Here is a 19,192-nt window from a genome sequence, read left to right as displayed (position 1 = left end):
CATGTGGAGAGCGTTCCATCGCATCCCTGACCCGTGTCTTGTGGGCGAGCTCTGGGGAGTCAGGAGGAGAATTACTCACCATAGAATTCCCAGCCTCTGACCTGCTCTTATGGCCACAGTGTTTTATTGGGACTCAGCAGCTAAGGCTCTTTTAACTGGCAGGTTAAAGTGGGGTGGATGGGGTTAAAATCTACACTTTAATATCCATTAGGTTGCAGAATTAAATTCTGCTGGAGGTATTTGAGGACGTGGCGACCGTCTAATTGATGCTGCTGGTTGCTGAGAGTGTTGAAGACTAACAAGGCCCCGTCCCAGCCGGAACATTCCATCAACATATCTGGCGGTGTAGTTGCATCTTTGAATTCCAGAATGCAGGAGTTTGGTGCCAACACTGGGAGAAAGTGTACATAAACCTTCTCCATTACTGTCCCACATCGCGCTGTCAGCTTCAGGATTGTTACAAATATCGAATTACATTTGCATAAGCTCTCTCTCATTCCGAACCAAATCTGCACTGTTTGAGTGGCATTCAACAGGGGGGGCGAGGGAGGAGTGAGGGTCGGGGCGGGAGGGGTGATGGTGAGTGCTGGGAGGGGAGTTTAGAGCGGGGAAGAGGGAGGGGAGGAGCGATGGACAGGAGGGGTGAGGGATGGGATCAGTGCAAGAGGAGGTAGAGCTGTGAGAGTGAGGGACAGGAGGAGTGAGGAGATGGAGTGAGAGGGCGGGATGAGGGTGAGGGGCAACAGGGGTGAAGGTGAGGAGTGAGGGATGGGACGAGTGAAAGGGGAGGGGGAAGAGTGGGGGAGAGGTGGGTGTGAGGGACATCTGGAATGAGATGGAGTGAGAGGGAGGGATGAGGGTGAGGGGCAGGAGGAGGGTGGATGGGGGCAGATGTGGGGTGGGAGGCGAGTTAAGAACATAAGAACTAGGAGCAGGAGTAGACCATCTGGTCCCTCGAGCCTGCTCCGCCATCCAATAAGACCATGGCTCATCTTTTTGTGGACTCAGCTCGACTTACCTGCCCGCTCACCATAACCTTTTATTCCTTTACTGTTCAATAGTTCAGAGTGAGGAGAGGGGGAGGAGCGAGGGGCAGAAAGAGTGGAGGAAAGGAGGAGTGAAAGGGGAGGGGTGGGGGTGAGGGTCAGGAGGAGTGAGGGGATGGAATGGGATGGAGGGACGAGGGGAGGGGAGGGCAGCTTCACAATCCTCGGAGTGAAGCGCTCCGCCATTCTAATTGGATAGGCACTCCCCTGGGCGGAGCCTGAGGAGGCCACACTGTGTGTGACCTTCGCTCCGTTGACTTGGCGAGGTGGCAGACCCCATCAGGAACACAGATCAATCCTTCCCCCTCATGGTCACCCAGTACGAAGCTAACCGAGCCCCCCTCCCAACCCCCCCCCTCCCCTCCCACCTGCACCAGTTATGGTGGGTGGGGGGAGGGGGGGGCAGCGATTAAAATAGCGGTCAAGTTCTCCTCCTGCAACAGTCAATAAGATGCGTATAACAAAATGTGAGAAAAAAATGTGGAGGCCAAAGGGGTTGTCCATTTAGGACTGAGATGAGGAGAAATGTCTTCACTCAGAGGTTTAGGAATCTACCCCTGAAGGTTTTGGAAGCTCAGTCATTGAATGTACTCAAGACAGAGCTTGGTAGATTTTCGGATATTCAAGGAATTAGCGGATAGTGCTTGTTAGTAAAATGGTGTGACACACAGGGTTAATGTGCGATGAGTACCCAACCCTCCACACAGTGATGTCAGAAGGCACATGATCCAGTGCTAGGGTCAGTGTGGTGTTGAGCAGAGACGTGTAAAAACCTGGACATGGAAATAGCTCCTCGCCTGTACGCTTTACTGAATATATGTAGGTGCAAGGAGTCAACAATGACTTACTGTTAACATGCTGAAGACTACAAATACTTCCTTAACAGACACATTCCCTAAGCAACACCCTCCCAACAGTTGAGGAAGGTGGAAGTTAGGCAGAAGACCAGCCAAGTTCTTATTGAATGGTGGAGCAGGATGGAGGGCCCAATTTGCCAACTCGTGCTCCCATTTCTTATGTTTTTATGTTACTACTTAAATATTCACAGGAAACAAACACGCCTAAATGACAGTTCAACCAACACAGGCATATTTCTTTCCTTAAATTAAAATCCATTACTTATAATTGGAAAGATTTTAATACTTTGTTTCTGGGTTTAGTGCATCCCTCACTGGACTAGTAATGAAATGAAAATCGCTTATTGTCACAAGTAGGCTTCAAATGAAGTTACTGTGAAAAGCCCCTAGTCGCCACATTCCAGCGCCTGTTCAGGGAGGCTGGTATGGGAATTGAACCGTGCTGCTGGCCTGCCTTGGTCTGCTTTCAAAGCCAGCGATTTAGCCCTGTGCTAAACCAGCCCCTAATCCAAAGTAATCCAAAGAGCTCAAGTTCATTGCCCTGTCGGGGCCTCAATGTGACCCCAATTCCACAATGTGATTGACTCTTATTGTCCAGTGAGGTGCCGCTGGGACATAGGAACAGGAGGAAGCCACTTAACTCCTTGATCTTCTTCATTATATTCATTCATGACCTAACTCCATACACCCGTCTTTGCCCCACACCCCTTAGATTCCTGTGAGCCAAAGGTACTGTCAATCTCACATTTAAAATGAACAATTGATCTGGCTTCAATCGCAGTTTCTGGAAGAAAATCCCAAAGTTCTAGCAGCCTTTGTGTCTTGCTGGGCTTCCTAATTTCACTCCTGAAAGACTTTAAACTGTACATGGTGAGCGCTGCTGTATATCGGAAAGGATGCAACCCCTTTGAGGGGCTTGTTAGGCAGGGAAGGTGCGGGGAAAACAAACGCCAACAGAGTCACCCTGACAAAATGTTTAGAACATGGCCTGGTCATCGCAAACACCCTGTTCCGCCAGAGGGACAAGTGGAAGACTTCATGGCAATGCCCTCACTCCAAGCATTGGCACCTAATAGACATAATCGGCACTAATAGGTCCGCCTAAAAATCCACCATAGTCTGGTTCAGTCAGACAGAGTAACCACACTTAGGTTAGCAGAGAGTCAAACTCACAGAGAACTGTGCTAACTGTGCTACTGGTTCAATAAATCAGATTGAACTAACTTCAAGGTCTGGAGTATCTTTTGGTTAAAGCTGCATCCAGCTGCAGCCTGTGTTATCCCAGAGTACATAACACAACAACCTCCTGAACCAAGACACAGCTTTCGATGCAAATACTGTCGACACCATCCCACAACACACTACCCGCCACCGTCTCAGCGTAACCCCAGCTCACAGCGAGGTTGAAAAGCTGAAGAACAACAAGGCCCCTGGCCCAGATGGTATCACAGAATCACAGAATAATACAATGCAGAAGAGGCCCTTCGGCCCATCGATTCTGCACTGACACATGAAAGACACCTGACCCGCCTACCTAATCCCATTGGCCAGCACTTAGTCCATAGCCTTGAATGCTATGACGTGCCAAGTGCTCATCCGGGCACTTTTTAAAGGATGTGAGGCAACCCGCCTCTACCGCCCTCCCAGGCCGCGCGTTCCAGACCCTCACCACCCTCTGGGTAAAAATGTGTTTGCTCAAATCCCCCCCCAAACCTCCTGCCCCTCACCTTGAACTTGTGTCCCCTCGTAACTGACTCTTCAACTAAGGGGAAGAGCTGCTCCCGATCCACCCTGTCCAAGCCCCTCTTGTACACCTCGATCAGGTCGCCCCTCAGTCTCTGCTCCAGAGAAAACAACCCAAGCCCCAACCTCTCCTCATAACTTAAATGTCCCATCCCAGGCAACATCCTGGTGAATCTCCTCTGCAACCCCTCCAGTGCAAACACATCCTTCCTGTAATATAATGACCAAACTTGCACACAGTACTCCAGCTGTGTCCTCACCAAGATTCTGTACAACTCCAACATGACCTCCCTGCTTTTGCAATCTGTGCCTCGATTGATAAAGAGAAGTGATCCCATATGCCTTTTACCCCACCCCATTAACCTGCCCTTCTGCCTTCAGAGGTCTATGGACAAACACTCCAAGGTCCCTCTGTTCCTCGGAACGTCCCAGCGTCAGGCCATTCATTGAATACTTCCTTGTCAAATTACTCCTTCCAAAGTGTATCACCTCACACGTTTTAAGGTTAAATTCCATCTCTCATTTTTCTGCCCATTTCACCACCCTGTCTATATCTTCCGGTAAACCAAGACACTCAACCTCACTGTTTACAAACCTGCCAATCTTTGGGTCATCCGCAAACTTACTGATCCATCCTCCACATAGTCAGCTATGTGATTTATATAAATGACAAACAACAGGAGACCCAGCACAGATCCCTGTGGTACGCCCCTGGTCACTGGCTCCCAGACACTAAAGCAGCCGCCTGTCATCACCCTCTGTCTCCTACAGCTAAGCTAAATTTGAATCCACCTTAACAAGTTACCTTGTACCCAAGGTGTATTTGCCTTCTTTATAAGTCTCCCATGTGGGACCTTGTCAAAGGTTTTGCTGAAATCCATGTAAACTACATCAACTGCACTACCCTCGCCTACACACCTGGTCACATGTTCAAACATTTCAAGGCATGACCTCCCTCTGACAAAGCCATGCTGACTATTCCTGATCAAACTTTGCCTCTCTAAGTGGAGATAGATTCTCTCCTTCAGAATTTTCTCTAATAGTTTCCCTACCGCTGATGTGAGACCTGGAGCAGCTCCATTATATTCCCCACCGATGTGCTCAGTTCTGAAATGTACAGCAACAGATCATCGGCATATAAGGATGTCCAAAACTCCACCCTGCCCCACTATCACCTTCCACAACCCCAAGCTCTTTAGCGCGATGGCTAAAGACTCTATACCCAGTGCAAACAACAGGAGGCGACAAAGGACACCCCTGCCTCGGACCCCGGTGCAGAGAAATGTACCTCAAATTCAAATTATTAGTGCGAACACTTGCCATCAGCTCCTTGTACAACAGCCGTGAACTTCGGCCCAATTCCAAATCTCTACAATACCGCCACAAAATAGCCCCTCTCTCCCCAATCAAACACCTCCTCTGTGTCCAGTGTCACCACCACCTCTGTCTCCTTTCCCTCTGCCGGAGACAGGATCACATTACCAACCTCCTCACATCCAAAAACTTCGGCCTTCCCTTCACGAACCCCGCCTGATCCTCCCCAATCACCTTCGGGAGTCACCCCTCCAGCCTTGCCACCAAATATCTTGGCATCTAGGGATATGGGCCGATATGACCCACATTCCACCACCGGGTCCTTATCCTTCCTTAACAGCTGGGAAATCGAAGCCTGCCCAATGTCTCTTGCTCATGTATTTGCTTTGTTTGGCCTCTTGTTCCGCACTGTAACCAATCATATTTGTTGATGTACCATTTGTCAATGTTCTCTGTTGATTATTCTTTTGTCTACTATGTACGTACTGTGTAGGTTCCCTCGGCCGCAGAAAAATACTTTTCACTGTACTTCGGCACATGTGACAATAAATACCAATCAATCAAACCTATATAAATTCTTACAGAACACTTCAAATACTTATTGATCTGTTCCGGGGCCACCACCAGCTTCCCCGTTTTATCCCGCACCTGAACTGTCTCCCTCGCCGCCTCCCTCCAGATCTGGCCAGCCAACATGCACCCTGCCTTCTCTCCATGTTCATAGACCGCCCCCTCACCCTTCCCAACTGGTCACCGCTTTTCCTGTGGACAACTGGTGGAACTTCGCCTGAAGCACCTTCCTCCTGGCCATGAGGGTCTGGGTCCCCCGCGTACGTCCTACCCACCTCCAGCATCTCCTCTATCAATTTTTGGTGCTCCTCTCTCTCCTTGTGCACCTTAGCCTTGAACAAAATCACCTGCCCCATCACTACTGCCTTCGGAGCCTCCCAAACAAACGACTGCGAAACCTCTCCTCTGCAATTAAACCCCACATATTCCTCCGTCACCGTCCCGATATCAGCGCAAAACAGTAGGAGATTCACTAGGTTGATCCCAGAGTTGAGGGGATTAGATCATGATGAGAGGTTGAGTAGACTGGGACTGTACTCATTGGAGTTTAGAAGGATGCAGGGGGACCTTATTGAGACATATAAAATTATGAAGGGAATAGATAGGATAGAAGCGGGCAGGTTGTTTCCACTGGCGGGTGAAAGCAGAACTAGGGGGCATAGCCTCAAAATAAGGGGAGGTAGATTTAGGACGGAGTGTAGGAGGAACTTCTTCACCCAAAGGGTTGTGAATCTCTGGAATTCCTTGCCCAGTGAAGCAGTTGAGGCTCCTTCTTTAAACGTTTTTAAGAAAAAGATAGATGCCTTTCTAAAGAATAAAGGGATTCGGGGATATGGTGTACGGGCCGGAGAGTGGAGCTGAGTCCACAAAGATCAGCCATGATCTCATTGAATGGCGGAGCAGGCTCGAGGGGCCAGATGGCCTACTCCTGCTCCTAGTTCTTATGTTCTTAAAACCTCCGGTCCCCTAACAACCTCTGAGCCACCCCCTTCTCCAGAACCATATCCACCCAAAGCAGTACATGGTCCGAAATCAATATTGCTGAATACTCCGACCCTTTGATCCTGGCCAATAGCGCCTTCTCCACCATGAAAAAGTCTATTCTCAAGTATACTTTATGCACCGGGAAGAAAAACGAATACTCAGGGTGCAGGAACCCCCACAGGTCCACCCCTCCCACCTCTCTCATCAGCCTTTGCGGGATTTGTGGAAACAAATTATGACCGGCCTTCGCAGCTCGTTTGCCTTTGGCTTGGGCCTCAGTGACCGATGAGTCCGGTCCAGTTCATACCGGGAGGGTCCTTCCCCCTCCCCCAAAAGCCTCGCCAACATCTCCGCAAAGTACTCAGTCGGCCTCGGGCCATCCACCCCCTCGAGCAAGCCCACAATTCTCACATTCTGCTACCTCGACCTATTCTCCAGGTCCTCCACCTTGGCTCTCAGCCCTTTGATGGCCTCCACAGCTTTTGGGTGAAGACAGATGTGAAGTATTTGTTCAACACCCTACCAATGTCCTCTGGCTCCATCCACAGATCTCCCCCTTGGTCCTTAATGGGCCCTACTCTTTCCCTGGCTATCCGCTTCCCATTGATATACTTATAAAATATCTTGGAATTTCCCCTACTTTTACCAGCTTTCTCATATCCCCTCTTTGCTCTCCTAATTGCTTTCTTAACCCTAACCCTAAACTCCATCCTGCACTTCCTGTACTCCACTAATGTCTCTGTTGAGTTGCTCTGGGGCAGGCTCCACTGCTGCCCGCTCCGCTGCTGCCCGCTCCGCTGCTGCCCACTCTGCTGCTGCCCGCTCCGCTGCTGCCCGCTCTGCTGCTGCCCGCTCCGCTGCTGCCCTCTCCGCTGCTGTATATTCTGCTGCCCACTCCACTGCTGTACGTTCTGCTGCTGCCCGCTCCGCTGCTGCCCTCTCCGCTGCTGTACGTTCTGCTGCTGCCCGCTCTGCTGCTGCCCACTCCGCTGCTGCCCTCTCCGCTGCTGCCCGCTCCGCTGCTGTACATTCTGCTGCCCACTCACCTGCTGCCCACTCCGCTATTGTACGTTCTGCTGCTGCCCGCTCCGCTGCTGCCCGCTCTGCTGCTGCCCGCTCCACTGCTGCCCACTCTGCTGCTATACGTTCTGCTGCTACCCGCTCCACTGCTGCCCGCTCCGCTGCTGCCCGCTCTGCTGCTGCCCGCTCCGCTGCTGCCCGCTCTGCTGCTGCCCGCTCCACTGCTGCCCACTCTGCTGCTATACGTTCTGCTGCTGCCCGCTCCACTGCTGCCCGCTCCGCTGCTGCCCACTCCGCTGCTGCCCGCTCCGCTGCTGCCCGCTCTGCTGCTGCCCGCTCCACTGCTGCCCACTCTGCTGCTATACGTTCCGCTGCTGCCCGCTCCGCTGCTGCCCGCTCCGCTGCTGCCCGCTCCCCTGCTGCCCACTCCCCTGCTGCCCACTCCCCTGCTGCCCACTCCGCTGCTGCCCACTCCGCTGCTGCCCACTCCGCTGCTGCCCGCTCCACTGCTGTATGTTCTGCTGCTGCCCGCTCCCCTGCTGCCCGCTCCGCTGCTGCCCTCTCCGCTGCTGCCCGCTCCGCTGCTGCCCGCTCTGCTGCTGCCCGCTCTGCTGCTGCCCGCTCCGCTGCTGCCCGTCCCGCTGCTGCCCGCTCCGCTGCTGCCCGCTCCGCTGCTGCCCGCTCAGCTGCTGCCCGCTCCGCTGCTGCCCGCTCCGCTGCTGTACGTTCTGCTGCTGCCAGCTCCGCTGCTGCCCGCTCTGCTGCTGCCCACTCCTCTGCTGTACGTTCTGCTGCCCACTCCGCTGCTGTACGTTCTGCTGCTGCCAGCTCCACTGCTACCCACTCCTCTGCTGCCCGCTCTGCTGCTGCCCACTCCTCTGCTGCCAGCTCCGCTGCTGCCCACTCCGCTGCTGCCCGCTCTGCTGCTGCCCACTCCGCTGCTGCCCGCTCCGCTGCTGCCAGCTCCGCTGCTGTACGTTCTGCTGCCCACTCCGCTGCTGTACGTTCTGCTGCTGCCAGCTCCGCTGCTGTACGTTCTGCTGCCCACTCCGCTGCTGCCCGCTCCGCTGCTGCCAGCTCCGCTGCTGTACGTTCTGCTGCCCACTCCGCTGCTGTACGTTCTGCTGCTGCCGGCTCCGCTGCTGCCTGCTCTGCTGCTGCCCACTCTGCTGCTGCAGCTACCTTCTCCTCGAGCAGCGGCAGCTCGTACAGCTGCAGGGTATCTCCCAGGGCTACAGCGACCAGCAGGAAGGCCACCATTGCTGGTTGTACCCCAATATCCATTGTCTGCAGGGGGTGAAAGGCCAACATGTTAGCGTGGTGCGTATCCCCGTGCCCAACCAGGTCCAGCAGGCTGCATGGTGGCCCCAGTTGGCACTGCGGGCACTGCCTCCGCATGTTCCCCCCCCTCCATCTCCGCAACCCTGTTGTTGCCCAGCACCATGGGGACTCTGGGCCTGGTGCCGCTCCCTAATGCCAGGGTACTGTTGATTGGTACTACCCATGACAGCGGTATGCTCTGCAGCACCTATCCAGTACCCCCGTAGGGGCTACTGTTGGCTCTGCCCTTAGGTGGGGAAGGGAGGTATGGCAGAGGGTGGGGTGCGGGCACCTATATGGCTGGTGTCACTCTGAAGAACCAGTGGCCAAGGTGGGTGGTCTCTGGGTGGCTGCCTTGCAGTCCACGGCAATGGCAGTCCGTGACTGGACAACACCCCAGTCCTCAGCCCCCCCCCTCCCCTCCCCGGCCCTGCCAGTGTCCGGCCCGACAGCCCACAGTTGCGCCTCTCTGTGTCCTACTCCCCCTCTCTCTCCCTCAGCAGCCACGATGACGGTTTCCCAATTTTTAAAAGCACCAGGGAACCGCGCCGCCGGGAACTCGGCCCATCGGAGGAGGAGAATGGCGGAGGCTCCGGAGAATACCGGGTCGGGCCTGCTAATGATATGCAAACGGTGTTTACTGTACGTACGTTCCGGAACATATTGACACCGCTGTCGAGGTGACGGAGAATTGCGATCTGCCGTCAGATTGGCGCCGCCCCGATTTCGGCGTTGGAACCTATTCTCCGCCCAATCGTGGTTCCCGATTTCACTGTCAGCCAATGGAGAATCCGCCCTTTGTCTTTTCGTACTGCCTTGTTAGCTCACGAGATTGGCATTTGTGTTTATTGAGGAAGAACGTTAATTGCAGTTGTAGGATTTACCCCGGTGTGGATCAATCCTCTGGTAATGATGGGGATCCCCTGCATCAAACTCTCTGCCTCCCTCCCTTCCTTTACGATACACCTTAAAACCCGTCCAGGCATCTCCCTGTGTGGCTTTCTGACAATGTTTGTCTCTCGGTGCTCCTGTGAACATCCTGGGACAATAAACTCTCTTTAAATTGGAGCTGAGACCACACTCCAATAATATTTCATTGGTCGTAAAGCGTTTTGGGGACATCCTGCGATTATGAGAGCTGCTGAATAAATATATGTCTCTCTTTCTTCCTATCGAAATGCCAGTTGTCATTTTTGTGGATTTATCCGTTGCAACTCCCAGGCAATCGGATTTTAGAAAGAAAACGAGAAAATTATTGATTCCACAAAAAAAACGGGCTTCGCAGTCCATCTGCTGGTTCATCCATTTCAGGAAAGTAGAGACACTGATGTAACTCAGCTTGAGAAAGCCTTTTTGTGTTTTGAACGTTTTTATTGTTTTAACTGTGAGTTTATAAATTAAATCTCTGGGCAGCACGGTGGCGCAGTGGTTAGCACTGCTGCCTCACGGCGCCGAGGTCCCAGGTTCGATCCCGGCTCTGGGTCACTGTCCGTGTGGAGTTTGCACATTCTCCCCGTGTTTGTGTGGGTTTCGCCACCACAACCCAAAGATGTGCAGGGTAGGTGGATTGGCCGCGCTAAATTGCCCCTTAATTGGAAAAAATTAATTGGGTACTCTAAATTTATTTAAAAAAAATTAAATCTCTACAAGCATTTTCTGGGAAGTTTTCCTAAACGTCTTTGGGTGAATTCAATCCAATCGTGAGGGTGGAAATTAATCTTTAAATGAGTTGTTTAGGCACCTCCGCTTTCCCAAGTAACTCCACCAAGATAAAATCAGTTGAGGAGTTTGGGAATTACATGTACAACTAGGTCATGCTCGTCTGCATGGACACGTTTAAAGCAGCCCAGATTTTATTTAGGCTGAGTCACTGTCTAGGAAACTTCCCTTTCGCTCAGTAGCTCAAGGAGGCTGCTGACCTCTGGAAAGGCTCGAGCAGAACATCTGAGTAAAACTCCGGGCTAACACTTTCTGAAATGCTTAAAATGAATCCACTTTCCAATAATCACTGTCTGAATCAGTAAGCATGTTGGTCTTCAGATCATCATCAGCTGGACCTGATCCCATTCTGCTTGATTTGTAGCTATCCTAAATTATCGTTTGTGAGGATTTATCACTGACTTTGCGTATGTGTGTGAGCATATATGTATGTGTTTGCGTATATGCGTTTGTGTATGTGCATGCATGCGTGTGTGTGTGTGTGGTGTTTGCACTTCTATTTGCGTGTGTGTGCGTGTGTGTACTTGTGTGTGTGATGTTTGCATGTATGTTTGAGGGTGTGTGTGTACATGTGTGTATGTGCATGCGTGTCTGTGTGGTGTTTGCACTTGTATTTGCGTGTGTGTGCGCGTGTGTACGTGTGTGTGTGTGATGTTTGCATCTATGTTTGAGGGTGTGTGTGTACATGTGTGTATGTGCATGCGTGTGTGTGGTGTTTGCACTTGTATTTGCGTGTGTGTGTCTGCGCGCATGCACTTGTGATAAACAAATGGCCTCAAACGGGAGGGAGGAATGAGCGATCTAACGTTGGTAACAACACCCACAATTAGCAGTTTGAGACGGAGCACAAGTGGTATAGTCTACAGGAGACGGAGCATGTACTGGTCATTGAGTTTTTTCAGCTCACGACTTGGCTGTTGGTGGAAAAATAATGACCACCTTCTTCTCCCACTGCAATTAATTAGCCCTCCTTTGATACAGTTTACTGTTTTAGCACTAAAATGAATATTTCAGTTCCGGTAAAAAGAAAGATTTGCATTCTATAGCACCTTGCACGACCTCAGGTCGTCCCAAAGCAATGTACTTGCTTCAAGGGTCCTTGCAGGCAGAACGGAATCTGTGCACAGAAATCATAGTTTGTTGTGCATCAGATCTGCTCCGTAAAGGCACTGTACGGATAAGGTCTCCTTCCCAGAGATCTCCTCCCCCTACCTCTTCCGGCTCCTTTTCATGCTCTGTGTGACCGCTCCCATTCATGCTCCATGCCAAGCGGGAGTTCTACTGGTCCCCCCCCACCCACCATCTCAAAGAAAAGAAGCAGTTTCTCCCTCGTGCATGAGGGGGCATGGGTTGGCATTGATGGGGTGTGGGGAGTGTGGGAGGTGTGAAGGATGAGGGCTGGAGAGCTGTTTTTTGTTTTTTTGTTTTTATTGCACCCCAGACAAAGTCCCTGGCCACCTGTGAAACAGCCTACCTGTGGACTCCTCTGAACTCTTTTCAGGGGTGGTGGGCTCGCATCTTGGTAACACCCAGCTCCCCCAGAATGGGAATCAGGCTAGCTGCTGCACTTTCTCCCAAGTTGGGTTTGCGGAGACGGGACCTTTCCTGGATTTGTACTCCTGACTCGGGCAGTGAAAATCAGGAACCAAATACCCATTGTCGTCAATTCTTTCCCTTTCTTCCCTGTTCTAACACTAAACCTAATTATTTTACAAATAATGTGCATTGCATTCAGTAAGATTTAACACATGCAAACTGCAGGCAGTCTTTATTGAACTAACTTTATTTACACCTCCCCAACAGAGAGGGCAGCAGAGAGGAGAGTGTAACAAAATGCTTAGCTCCTGCAATGTGCTACAATACATACTGTCTTCTCCTACATTCCCCTACTTTCAAAGCCCTTTCTTGTTGCCGCTGCCATACATTGACACACTGTGAAAAACCTTCTCTTCCTCAGCACGGCATATTTCTTATCCCTGTCTATTTTTATACAATTAAAATCACCTCCAATTATTGTACTCTTGTCCAAATCATCTGCCTATCTCATGGGCAATTTTCCTCCCACTGTTACATATAGATTAATGATTACAATAATACTTAAAACAAAGTTCTGTCTTGGTTCCTGCTTCACACTTGGACCGATCTCAATACCACAGTCGTTCCCTAAAAATTAATTTAGAGTACCCAATTCTTTTGTTTTTCCCAATTAAGGGTCAATTTAGCGTGGCCAATTCACCTACCCTGCACATCTTTGGGTTGTGGGGATGAGACCCACACAAACTAAGTGCGGAGAATGTGCAAACTCCGCACGGAACAGTGACCCAAAGCCGGGATTCGAACCCGAGTCCTCAGCGCCGTGAGGCAGCAGTGCTAACCACTGCACCACCGTGCCGCCTACCCATACCCCAGTCTTATCAATATCTGGTTTCACTTGAGTTACATCCTTGGTTAGCTTCATTTCTTGCAATTGGCCTTAGGTCATGTGTTTTGCGAATGGCCAGTCCGGACACCCAACTAACCATCTTTGCATAGAATCCCCAGCATTGAGACCAGGCCAGTTTGTCCAACAGATCTGTCGTGTTGGGTGTTCTGGTGTACAAATGATCCAACACGGCTGGAGATGGTGTAACTCAATTTTATTAACTCCTTAACTGTAACAGCACACTGCTAACTTGGGTACGTGCATTACCAGCTAATCTGTGGACACTGTCCTATCATTATCTGGGTGAGGCACTCAGCACAAGGTGAATGTCTGAGTGGCAGGCTCTGAGCTCGGTGCTCTGAGCTGGCTGCTGCTGGAATGAACGGGAACTGTAGTGTCCCCTGTTTTTATAGTGCGTGTGCTCTCAGTGGTGATTGGCTGCAATGTTGTGTGTGTGTTGGTTGGTCCTACTGCATGCCCATCAGTGTGTGTTTGATTGCTCCATGATTATGCTGATCTAAATATCATGACAAGCTCCATACCAGTGTTTATGCTCTACGTACGTCTCCATTCCATCGCACCCTGGCAGCATACCCTTGATATTCCTTTCCCTCTCATGTAGCTTCTCAATAAATGCATCTGCATGTGCTTTGACAAAGAGTCATCCAGACTCAAAATGTTAGCTCCCTTCTCTCTCCACAGATGCTATCAGACCGGATGGGGTTGTCCCATATTTTCTGTTTTTGTTTCAGATTCCAGCATCTGCAGTAATTTATAATTATATATTATTCACCTCAACTCTCAACTACTGTTTGTAGTAGCAAGTTCCACAACTAACCACTCACTGGATAAAGACGTCTCTCTGGAATTTCCAACTGAATTAGTGACTATGGTTTTGGTACCCCCACAATTGGAAATAAAGGCTTCTCTGAAGTCACTCCTCAGGTCTATCTTTTCTAGAGGGAAGGTCCTCCCTTCCAAGTCTGTTCAGCCCTTTCCTGAGCTGTATCCTTCTCCGCTTTGGTACCATCTCTGTGAATCTTTTCCAGCGAGAGAGTCAATGCTCACAGCCCTCATCTGTCATACATATTTGCGGAAACCCAGAGGATTTTGTTCCCTCAAAGATCATCTCGCAAACGGCAACATCTGGAAGATCTACAAAGGCTTTGTGCCCGGGCGGAGCTGTTGAATCTTCTGTTTACACTCAAAAGCCATATGACACGGCAAGATTGTCGATAATTATCCTGCAGTGTGCATCTCCTGGAAAAAGCGGATGCAACTCTGTTGTGCGCTGTGATTGGAGCGTGGTCCAGCGAGAGTCTGCAGGTTATGTAATCACACTGCCTATGGCAACTGTGTCAACATCACGGGATTTCCCAGACATTCTGTAAATACCCCAAAGTCCCAAGAGAATGAAAGATGCCCTTTAAGGGGTGCAATAAGGCCATGCTTTTTTCCCCAGCACAAACCTACATTCTACCTCAAATTCCTAATAAGTATTTGCCATACTATTGAAGTAGCTTTACCAGCTGTGCTGGGTCAGTCACATTGTGTTCGCCTCCTTGTTCAGTGCTTTGTTCTCTCTTCCTGAAAGGATGCTTCGATACCGGAAGATATCTAATTACTGTGAGCAAATACACGTCAATGTAATGGCAGTTGATTCATAAACTGTGAAGCATTATTTCATAGAATTTCATAGAATTTACAGTGCAGAAGGAGGCCATTCGGCCCATCGAGTCTGCACCGGCTCTTGGAAAGAGCACCCTACCCAAGGTCAACACCTCCATTCTATCCCCATAACCCAGTAACCCCACCCAACACCAAGGGCAATTTTGGACACTAAGGGCAATTTATCATGGCCAATTCACCTAACCTGTACATCTTTGGACTGTGGGAGGAAACCGGAGCACCCGGAGGAAACCCACGCACACACGGGGAGGATGTGCAGACTCCACACAGACAGTGACCCAAGCTGGAATCGAACCTGGGACCCTGGAGCTGTGAAGCAATTGTGCTAACCGCAATGCTACCGTGCTGCCCGCAATATTTACTTCATTTGACTTTATCTTCAAATCCATTGTAGAGGAAGGGTTCCACCTTTTTGATTAATTTAACATATTTTGTTATCATTGTTCTTTTTTTTTTGAATTACACCATGTTTATTTTATGGAAGGGAATAAGAAGAGCGAGAGGAGTGGGCGTTGGTCATCTCAATGAACATGCTGCCTCTTACACAATCTCTTCTCAATAGAAAGGGTACCTTAGTGTCCAATTGATACAAAGCCGTAAGGGAGGGTGTTTCCAGCCCCGTCCGCTGGCAGGATCTTCCGGGCCTGCCGAAGTCAATGGATCCTTGGCTGGCATAGACAAAAAACATAATTGCTTATTTGTGGCCATTGATCATAATTTAGACAGCTTGATATGATCATAATGCCATATTCATGTTCTCAGATATTAAAAACAAAGATCACCATTTATAACGGTTAAAGTCCAACAGGTTTGTTTTGAATCACTAGCTTTCGGAGCACTGCTCCTTTTTCAGGTGAATGAAGAGCTGTGTTCCAGAAACACATATATAGACAAAGTTAAAGATGCAAGACAATGCTTTGAATGCGAGCATTTGCAGGTAATTAAGTCTTTACAGATCCAGAGAGAGGGGTAACCCCAGCTTAAAGAGGTGTGAATTGTCTACAGCCAGGACAGTTGGTAGGATTTTGCAAGCCCAGGCCAGATGGTGGGGGGGTGAATGTAATGCGCCATGAATCCAAGGTCCCGGTTGAGGCCGCACTCATGTGTGCGGAACTTGGCTATAAGTTTCTGCTCGCCGATTCTGCGTTGTCGCGCGTCCTGAAGGCCGCCTTGGAGAACGCTTACCCGAAGATCAGTTGAAGACCTGTTGGACTTTAACCTGGTGTTGTAAGACTTCTTACTGTGCTCATCCCAGTCCAATGCCGGCATCTCCACATCATCATTTATAAAGCACATTTCATAACCTTAAGACATCTCAAAGTGCTTTGCAACCAGTGAAGTATTTTTGAAATGTGATCTGTGTTAATTGATCTGTAATTTGCGCACAGCAAGATCCCACAATAACCAGCTAATCTGTTTTAGCGATCCGTGTAGAGGGATGACTAAGATACAAATAACTCCCCGGCTCCTATTAGGAACAGTGCCTCGGAATCTATTACATCCACCCGAGAGGGCAGATGGGGCTTCATCTGATCTGAAAGGCAGCACCTCCAACAGTGCAGCACTGCCTCAGTGCTGCTCTGGAAATCCCCCTGGATTTATGTGCTTGAGCCTCTGGAGTTGGTCTCTGGTTCAGAAGAAAAAGTGTGACCCACTGAGGCACCGCTGACATTGTGAATCCCAATCACTTGGAATCACAACTAGGGCTCTGTGGAGCCCTGGGGGTCTGCAAGATGTTTTCAAAGGTCGACCAAATCAGCATCTTGCAGGAATAAAACCTTCTTAGGAATCCCTTTCTGCAAGCAGTGGCAACTAAATATTGGGATAAGATTGAGCGCTGCCTTTGGCAGCGTTACCCCTTAATTTACCCAGAAGGAGACATTGGAATTGACTATGCATATTTCCACTCGCCTCCAGAAAAAAAGGGAATGTTTTATTCGGTGAAGCGAGGTGAGGTTAGGCTGCAGCGGTAACTCCGCTGATGTTGGTGGAGAGGAGACCAGCCTCAGCTCTCCTCACCCTCATCCGTGAGTGAGCGAGGGGAGCAGGTTTCTTTCCCAGCAGGCTGTGGGAACTATGCATTTGTGGCATCGTGCTGTGCTCAGAGTCGCTGGTGGTTTTCACCATGTGACAGGAGCCGCTCTTAAAAATAATTGCTGCGTTGCGTGAGAGGGAGAGGGAGCGGTGTTTTAATAACTAGGCTGGGAGGCAGGAAGACTGAGGACCCCAGGCTCATTACTCCCACTTCAGAAATGTATTGAGATGTTAGAATGAATCAAAGGATTGCTCAAACAGTGCGCTGGGTTATTAATATTGGCCAGATCCCCAGTGTTTGGATGTAGATTTACAATTCAGCGCCTGCTCTCTGAGTTTCCCCAGGAAAGGAGAATTAGGGGCAGATTGGCCCTGAGATGTTATTGGGCATTTCCGTGTGATCACTTATGGAACTGAAGCTTCGGAATTGGATCTTCCCCGACATTATCAGACATTATGATGCAGCGAGTTGTGTGAATGTGGATGGGGAAGAAAATGATTGTGGATCGAAACCGTAAAGCAAAGTTCCATTATGTGTAGTAATCCAGGTGACACAAAAGAAGAAGGCTAAACAGATTGATTTAACTCAAAAATTGAAGTCGCTATAGCGACGTGCAGCACAAAACATCTCGGCCCAGGACTATCAGAATTCCCGGTCCAGGTTTGGGGTCCCAGCTGGGCGGGCCTTTACCCGCTACCTTGGGTACCCGTACTCTATGGGCCCCACAGGGAGATTGATGAGCGAAGGTTATCACATCCCTATGCCCCAAGTCTAGATCACGCCCCCCCACTCCTACGACGATGAGGCCACCTTCTCTTCTTGGTGCATGACCTCGGGTCAACCGCCAGGGGAGCTGGATTGGGTGGTGGGAGTGGGGGGGGGGGGGAACGTGAAGCGGATAGGGGATTCTTGCTTCCTGTCAGAGCATCAAAGGGCTACTGATGGGGGCTCCTCTTTGATGCTGACCTCCGGCTGAGGGGTAGTCATCTCAATCTTCGTTACTAATGCCAAATCTCTTTCCTCGAGGTGAATGACTCTTAGGTTTCCCATGGACTGAGTCCTCTACTCAGAGGTGAGCACAAAGGACGTTGAGGTCGTCCCCCCGTCTGGAGTCGTTTCAACAAGGGGTGGGGGGTTCCCTGCTCCTAAGATGGTCCATCTGTTTCCTTACAGTCTTTGGGCCATCGGGTATCACAATTTATTCTTTTGGACTTTTTGGCTTGACTCCATCTTTCCCCCTCGATGGGGAAACAATAGGCCAAGGCCGGTCCGTAGACAGCCATGAGCAGCTCCGTCAGCTTGACCCCCGTTGTCGTGTGTGGCAGGCGATTTGTTATGCTCTAGGCGTAGCATAAGCGACTTCCTTGTGGTGCACTTGACAAAGGAAGGTTCAGACGTGGAGATAACTTCAACACGTTTATTAAACTATTTACACTTCTATTACTCGGGTTGGACACTACTGCTAATCCTACTATAGTTCCCAGACTGACTAACCAGCTGCTGCAATCCACGTGGTGGGAGTGATATTGAATCAACCCTGTGTCTGTACTCACTGGCTGTCTCCACTGGAAAGAGGCAGATCATGGGCGAAATTCTCCGTTATCGGCGGAAAGTCCGCCGATCGGCGCAAAAAACGGCGCAAATCCCACTTGCGTCACGTTATAAAAATGGGCCGATAGTCTCCGGCCCGAAATGGGCTAGCAGCGACGTAACGGGATCCGCGCTTGCGCAGTGGTTCACGCCGTGCAGCGTCATACGCGCTGCACGGCGTGACGGCTCATAAGGCCGCGCAGCTCCCCCCCACCCGACCGGAACACCCGACCGCAACACCCGACTGGATGGCTAGCCGTCGCTCAGCCCCGAGGTTCGAGTCACGCGATGTGGAGGCGCTCCTGGACGCGGTGGAGCAGAGGAGGGACACCCTGTATCCCGGGCACGGCCGCAGAGTTGCCCCACGCCACAGCCGGCGTCTGTGGAGGGAAGTGGCAGAGGCCGTCACCGCTGTGGCCCTAACACCACGGACAGGCACCCAGTGCCACAAGAAGGTGAACGACCTCGTCAGAGCAGGCAGGGTGAGCCTCCCCATATCCCCCATATCCCCCATAACCCCCCTCCCCCATATCCCCCCTCCCCCATATCCCCCATATCTCCCCCTCCCCATATCCCCCCTCCCCCATATCCCCCCTCCCCCATATCCCCCATATCCCCCCTCCCCCATATCCCCCCTCCCCATATCCCCCATATCCCCCCTCCCCCATATCCCCCCTCCCCCATATCCCCCATATCCCCCCCTCCCCCATATCCCCCCCTCCCCATATCCCCCATATCCCCCCTCCCCCATATCCCCTCTCCCCATATCCCCCCCCATATCCCCCCCTCCCCCATATCCCCCCTCCCCCATATCCCCCATATCTCCCCCTCCCCCATATCCCCCCTCCCCCATATCCCCCCCTCCCCCATATCCCCCATATCC

Source organism: Scyliorhinus torazame, chromosome 11 (assembly GCF_047496885.1).
Source record: "Scyliorhinus torazame isolate Kashiwa2021f chromosome 11, sScyTor2.1, whole genome shotgun sequence".
NCBI lineage: Eukaryota > Metazoa > Chordata > Chondrichthyes > Carcharhiniformes > Scyliorhinidae > Scyliorhinus > Scyliorhinus torazame.
The sequence above is the reverse complement of the archived record's forward strand: the minus strand, read 5'-3'. Positions refer to the sequence as shown.